The sequence below is a fragment of the Lampetra planeri genome, chromosome 47 (genome assembly GCF_965212315.1).
Source record: "Lampetra planeri chromosome 47, kcLamPlan1.2.h2, whole genome shotgun sequence".
Taxonomy (NCBI): domain Eukaryota; kingdom Metazoa; phylum Chordata; class Hyperoartia; order Petromyzontiformes; family Petromyzontidae; genus Lampetra; species Lampetra planeri.
The window spans coordinates 3,865,219-3,873,292 of NC_136153.1; positions in this window are offsets into that span (position 1 = coordinate 3,865,219).

Here is an 8,074-nt window from a genome sequence, read left to right on the forward strand (position 1 = left end):
TGGAGCTGGCCAGGGTCGAGTTCAGATCGGTGCCAATCAACGGCGACAAAAAACACACACAGACAGCACATGACACACTGACACACACACACACAGCACGAGACACGTGACTGACTGACACACACACACAGCACGTGACACATGACCTACTGACACACACACACTTTCTCTAGATTCGAAGTTTTCGTGACTGCAAGGGTCCATACTCTTTGGTTCTTTCGGTAAAGTCACGTAGGTAAAAAAAGGAAAATAAATTAAATCACGACGTTTCGGAGGCAACACCAGCTTCCTTCTGCAGGTGGAACCGTCACTTGATACAGCAATTTTGCTGTGACGGTTCCACCTGAAGGCGGAGGCTTGTGTTGCCTCCGAAACGTCGTATTTAATTTAATTTATTTTCCTTTACCGAAAAAAACAAGGAGTACAATACACACGGATAAACAGCACGAGACATGCCTCGCCAACAACCTATACATCGATAATTGTTTTTTTACCCTTTTATCTGGCAACAAAACTGACACCTTTTTTACGAGGAGTCATGTTTGCATAGACCACAAAACCTGCAGTCATAATGCAAACAAAAAAACATAACTCTGATAATGCATGCACTGTCCTTGAAGTTGATAATTGGTAAAAAAAAAACAATTAACATATTTTTCTACTGGCAAATGAGGTTCCAATGGTGTAAACCTATCCATCGATACACAACACGCCAGCATTTACAGCCTGGCATGTTGTGGGTATCAGGCAACGTAGGCAGGTGTTGACTCTGTTGGTTGCATAGAGTGGAACGTAGAACGGCGGGTACGGGTATCCCAGCGTCAGAGGTCGCAAACGGGTTTTGTTTCCTTACCCGTACCCGGCCGGGTACCCGGCCGGGTACGGGTACCCGTTCCCTACCCGTACCCTACCCTACCCGGAATGAGTGACAAACGGTTACTCACCAGTGACTCACGGCCTACCCGTACCCGGCCGCACCAGGGTCGCAAACGGGTACGGGTAGCCGGGTGTCGGGTAGGGTACGGGTACGGGTATCGGGTACCCGATTGCGACCTCTGCCCAGCGGGCATCGGCCACGTACCGCTCTGGGGAGTGGACTTGAGGACCGCAGGGTAAAGGGAACACTCCGTTACCCCCACCCGAGCTTGGGCCCCTGGGTACAAAGATTCATTGCGTAGGAAACCGTGAACACACCTTGGTTATTTCGGTAAAGTCGCGTAGCTATAAAATAAAATAAATCACGACGCTTCGGGCGCAACACAAGCGTCCGTCATCAGGTGGGGAAGCTTCTGACCTGATGACGTCGTGATTTATTTTATTTTATATACCCACGTGACTTTACCGAAAGAACCAAAGAGTATGGATTCTTGCAGCCACGAAAGCTTCGAGTCAAGATGAACACCTCGGTTGTCATCTGCAGCGAGAGAAGTCGAGGGTGCCTCGGGTCGTGTCGGGTAGCAGAGGTAAGCGCAAGGACGAGCCAATCAACGCACGGCGTTTGAGATTAACCCGTACCTGCCCGCAAGGACTAGCCAATCAACGCACGGCGTTTGAGATTAACCCGTACCTGCCCGCAAGGACAGGCCAATCAACGCACGGCGTTTGCTATTAACCCGTACCTGCCCGCAAGGACAGGCCAATCAACGCACGGCGTTTGAGATTAACCCGTACCTGCCCGCAAGGACAGGCCAATCAACGCACGGCGTTTGAGATTAACCCGTACCTGCCCGCAAGGACTAGCCAATCAACGCACGGCGTTTGAGATTAACCCGTACCTGCCCGCAAGGACTAGCCAATCAACGCACGGCTTTTGAGATTAACCCGTACCTGCCCACAAGGACTAGCCAATCAACGCACGGCGTTTGAGATTAACCCGTACCTGCCCGCAAGGACTAGCCAATCAACGCACGGCGTTTGAGATTAACCCGTACCTGCCCGCAAGGACTAGCCAATCAACGCACGGCGTTTGAGATTAACCCGTACCTGCCCGCAAGGACAGGTCAATCAACGCACGGCGTTTGAGATTAACCCGTACCTGCCCGCAAGGACTAGCCAATCAACGCACGGCGTTTGAGATTAACCCGTACCTGCCCGCAAGGACTAGCCAATCAACGCACGGCGTTTGAGATTAACCCGTACCTGCCCGCAAGGACTAGCCAATCAACGCACGGCGTTTGAGATTAACCCGTACCTGCCCGCAAGGACTAGCCAATCAACGCACGGCTTTTGAGATTAACCCGTACCTGTCAGCAAGGACAGGCCAATCAACGCACGGCTCTTGAAATTAACCCGTACCTGTCAGCAAGGACTAGCCAATCAACGCACGGCTTTTGAGATTAACCCAGACCTGTCAAGCACTTATCGTTATTACAGACCAATTCAGACCTAATTGGTCACCTCAACGTTCATCCTACAGAGTCGCATCACAAGGGAGAAACATAAACAAATAGAAACGTTTTTTTACTCAATTTCCCTGTCCTGGAATACGGGTAAACCGTACTGGTTGACACGGTATGTAAGCCGTGCCGAGATAATCGAAGTGATCGATCTTTATGACCGGGTCAGAGTCCACTGGGACGGCAATTCTCTCTTGTTCGGGGGAGGCCTGCGATGGAATAGAAACATCGTAACGGGAGGAGGAAAACGAGAGCTGATCGGCCGTGTTGCACGGTGACGAGAACGGCAACACAAGGGAGGTGAGCCACTAAACGTCCGAAAATGAGTCCCTCCTCAAATGAACATCGATGCAGTGGTGGAGATTCCACGTGTTTATGGCGGGGCTGAGTCTATCCACAGGGCAACCACTATTGGCTTTTTCACATAGTGGTGCCTGTTTTTTTATCGACCTCGGAGGGATGATGGGTCGAGTCGAGCCACAAAACTAGGAGTTGAACTCACAACCTTGCGATTGGGAGCAGCACACTCCACCGACATCAAGAATACCCCGATGGATCGGCTAGCTTTGATAATTTCACCCTTAATATAAACCTATAACTAACTCTAACTTTTTTAAATCCTTTATATTAAGTTCGCTTGCTTGCTTGCTTGCGTGCTTGCTTGCTTGCTTACGACCGTGCAAATCTTTCGGTCGTTTTTTAACCCACTTCCTGTGATCCAATCGAGCTGACATTTTGCACACAGACTCGTTGTGTGTGACAATTAATTTTCGTGAAAAAAAATTTTCCTAAATTTTACACTGTTTAGGGGAAAATAAATAAATATTTAATTACCTATTGCTTAATGCTGGCAGACAATCATCTGACCCATAGGTGGCAGCCATCTCAAGCCAGAGGACGAGAGGACTCTAGCCGCCACGCATATAAACGATTTAGAGTGAAAAACTTTGTTTTTACGGGTTAATTTTTTTTTACTTTACCAGGTAAGGCCCACTGAGCTACATCGCTTTTTCAGAAGCCACCTGGCCACAAATGATAAGCTCAACTAAGTGGTGGAAATTTATCGCAGCCAAATACTCTAAACGCGTGTTGTTGATTTTAAATGTGGAGGGAAACCCCGAAGGACCCGGAGAAAATCCACGCGACCACGGGGAGAGAAAGAGACACGCAAACTCCAAATATACAGCAGCAGACGTCAGGGTCAGGATCGGGATCGAACCCACGCCCTCCTGAATACCAGGCGAGGTAGTTAACATCTCGCCACCATGATGATGATGATGAGAGAGGGACACGCAAACTCCAAATATACAGCAGCAGACGTCAGGGTCGGGATCGAACCCACGACCTCCTGCATACCAGGCGAGGTAGTTAACATCTCGCCACCATGATGATGATGAGAGAGGGACACGCAAACTCCAAATATACAGCAGCAGACGTCAGAGTCGGGACGAACCCACGACCTCCTGTATACCAGGCGAGGTAGTTAACATCTCGCCACGATGATGATGATGAGAGAGAGAGACGCAAACTCCAAATATACAGCAGCAGGCGTCAGGGTCGGGATCTAACCCACGACCTCCTGTATACCAGGCGAGGTAGTTAACATCTCGCCACCATGGCGCCCTTAATAAAAACACGATGGATGTACGTTTTGACTTTCAAAGGGGGTTGTCCTCTTCCTCAATGTCTACTCATGGGTGACGACTGCTTATATGCCAATTTAAAACCGTTCATCTGGAAACGGGTGTATATGGTGTACAGTGCAGTCTTCAGATATCAATCACTAATCTATCTCTCTGGTCTAACTCGATCAAGGCCATGTGGTGTAGTGTACCGTCTAGTATCCAACTATTAAGCACTCAATCTTTCTTTGGTCGTATCAGGGCCTCACAGTCGAGACATAATATTCACTCAAACTATCTCTAGTCTCTCTGGTATGAAGGGCCATTGCCTGAAACGTTACCTATTTTATAATTGTATCATATGTATAACTGAACACATTCATCAATAACACGTGGCCTTAACAGGAAAAAATAATAATATAACAGGCAAAGTTTCAGGTAAAATCCAATTCTCGCAACAGATCAAATATATATTAGAACGTATGTAGATGCTTTCTTTCAGAGAGAGGGCAGTGTTATTCACAAATGTGTTTGCGTTTTTTTGCGAATAGTAAAGGGTGGAATTTTTTAAAATTATTATTTTGCAGTCCAAAATGAATCGTGAAGTTTTAATATTTTTTGTTTTCATTTTATTTTTATTTTTTCACCTACGTGACTTTATCGAAAGAACCAAATAATATGGATCCTTGCAGTCACGAAAACTTCAAATCTAGAATGAAGTTTTAATAGTAGGGGCAAAATCTACCAGTAACAGGAGACTTTTTAACATTTTCCAAGTAAGTTTGACCGTCGTCACAACCCAGACTGTTAAGTTATAATGAATCGAAGCAGCCAATTCGCTTCCTCCTTCACACATGTGTCTCTCCACGTAAAAAAAATAATGTATTTTTAGACATATCATCAGCAACTTCGCAACGCTTCTGGGAATGCATCTTTTAATCAGCACAAAAAACTGACTTTGGACAGGTTTTGACCTTCGGTGTCTCATCAGCAGACACTGAAGGTCTTGTATTGTTTGTGTGGCTGGCCAGACACAACAACAACAACCGTTCCCCATTGAGTGCCAGGCTAGGTGCACCGTGAGGCCGCGTGAAGTGCCGAATATTCGTCGGCGGTCGGTCACGGGACAGACCCAGGTGCTCTGGGTTGATTGACTAAGGCGTGGAGCAGTTCCACGGCCACCTGTGCTCCAGGCTGCCAGACAAAGACACGTCAGCAGGAGTCAGGACAAACTGGTTGGACTGGAGGCACGTGTGGTTGGACGTCGCTGCCATCTATGGTAGCAAAACTTTAGTTAAGTGTGGTCCAAATGTCTTGTGACCCCCGCCCTACCCCGCCACCAATTCATTGACCTCTAACATTTTTGGCCTTTGCGTATTCATTTATGTTTTAATTACACCTTACTTTAAACATATATTCGTTTTAGATCATTAGATGGGTGTGGGGGAGTACGAGACATCTCGACCACGCTGGACAGCTGTACTCATTAATTTCTACGGCCATTAAGAGTGTATAATTTGATCTCCCTACTCATTTGAAATTGTTATCACGCAAATTACTGTTATTAGTCACATCGATTAATGGGAACCACGAAGGTTATATCACGTCTGGTGGTTGGTAACCGTCAACGAAAATGTCCGATCTGGGCTCATATACTGCATCAAATGGAAAAATCACAAAGTCTCCGGGCACTGTGCGGGGAGTAAAACACGGGGACTGTGAACACCGCGCAGAACAGAACCACGGGGAGTAAAACACGGGGACTGTGAACACCGCGCAGAACAGAACCACGGGGAGTAGAACACGGGGACTGTGAACACCGCGCAGAACAGAACCACGGGGAGTAGAACACGGGGACTGTGAACACCGCTCAGAACAGAACCACGGAGAGTAGAACACGGGGACTGTGAACACCACGCAGAACAGAACCACGGGGAGTAAAACACGGGGACTGTGAACACCGCGCAGAACAGAACCACGGAGAGTAGAACACGGGGACTGTGAACACCACGCAGAACAGAACCACGGGGAGTAAAACACGGGGACTGTGAACACCGCGCAGAACAAAACCACGGGGAGTAAAACACGGGGACTGTGAACACCACGCAGAACAGAACCACGGGGAGTAGAACACGGGGACTGTGAACACCACGCAGAACAGAACCACGGAGAGTAGAACACGGGGACTGTGAACACCACGCAGAACAGAACCACGGGGAGTAAAACACGGGGACTGTGAACACCACGCAGAACAGAACCACGGGGAGTAAAACACGGGGACTGTGAACACCACGCAGAACAGAACCACGGGGAGTAAAACACGGGGACTGTGAACACCGCGCAGAACAAAACCACGGGGAGTAAAACACGGGGACTGTGAACACCACGCAGAACAGAACCACGGGGAGTAAAACACGGGGACTGTGAACACCGCGCAGAACAAAACCACGGGGAGTAAAACACGGGGACTGTGAACACCGCGCAGAACAAAACCACGGGGAGTAGAACACGGGGAGTGTGAACACCGCGCAGAACAGAACCACGGAGAGTAGAACACGGGGACTGTGAACACCGCGCAGAACAGAACCACGGAGAGTAGAACACGGGGACTGTGAACACCGCGCAGAACAGAACCACGGGGAGTAGAACACGGAGACTCAACGTCCCCGATTCACAAACACGACGGAGGAGGAGGCATCGTCATCGCAGCTCCGATGCGATCACCTGGCTCATCAACCAAGCTCGACGTAAAATTGCAGCGATGGCTCTGGACATCACCATCTGCCACGTGCAGAAGCCCACGAAGATATATGGAGTCACATTGAGACCCATAGACTCACATAGAGACCCTTAGACTTAGTGACATATCCTTATATATTCACATACAGAAGCCATATCAGTGCCCTAACTTATTACAGACCAATTCAGACCGTATTGGTCACATTCTTAGGTTTTTTCCGGTAAAGTCACGTAGGTAAAACATCAAAATTAACAAAAAAAAAATAAAATAAAAATCACGACGTTTCGAAGGCAACACAAGTCTCCGTCATCAGGTGGGACCGTCACAGCCGGATTAGCTGCATCAAGTGAGGCAATGATTCAAGATGTAATCCCTTAAAAGCAAGTTGAGGGGGGAGGAGAGGGGGAGCTCATCAGAATGTGGTAGCCAATGAATGGAACGTATCGGGAGGGAGGGGGGCGGGGCTCAAAGACGGCACGGAGTGCCACGTACAACGCATCGGGAGGGGGAGGGGGGCGGGGCCAAATGGATGGACGACGGCTTGGACGCGGTTGCTGCTGCACACGCCAACACAATGGACAGAGAGGGGGAGGGGAGGCCTGATACACATGATAGAAAAAGAACGAAAATGCCCATGTTTCTACCAATGCTGGCTGAACAATGAAGAGAGTACTGTTAAACACTGGGGATGTTAACACTCGGTAAAGTAAAGTAAAATAGTGCCTGTCAGATAAGATGGTCCAAAAAAGTGTAATTAAGTCTTTTTTGCGTGGTTGATAACATCTTTCCAATGATTACTAAGTTTGTACCCATCATCACGGTTGAAATTATGTCTGTGTTTGTATATTTGTATGGCTTCGTGTACAAACCTTTGATGGTAGCCGGGAGGTTTGCAGAGAACCTTGGTCTCGGAAAAGACAATTTCATAAGAGCCCACCGAGTTGTAGCAATGATCGGCAACGGCCGAAGAATCAGTTCTGCCGTGTTTCAGATCTGACTTGTGCTCGCGGACACGATCAGAAACATGACGTTTCGTTTCTCCAATGTAGCAATCACCACAAATGCAACTCAATTTGTAGACTCCAGGATACTGTAAGTCAGGAACGACATCCTTCACAGATGGAATCAGATCACGGATTTTATGCACTGTACTGAATCGGACTTGGATCTTATGTTTGTTTAAAATTTTGGAGATCTTTTTGGTCACGCCTGCTATGTATGGTAACGTGATAGTTTTGGTCGGAGTTTCATGTGGCTGTTTCTGTGTGGTGGGAGAGACAGCTTGGCGGATAGTACGGTCAGAGTATCCGTTCATC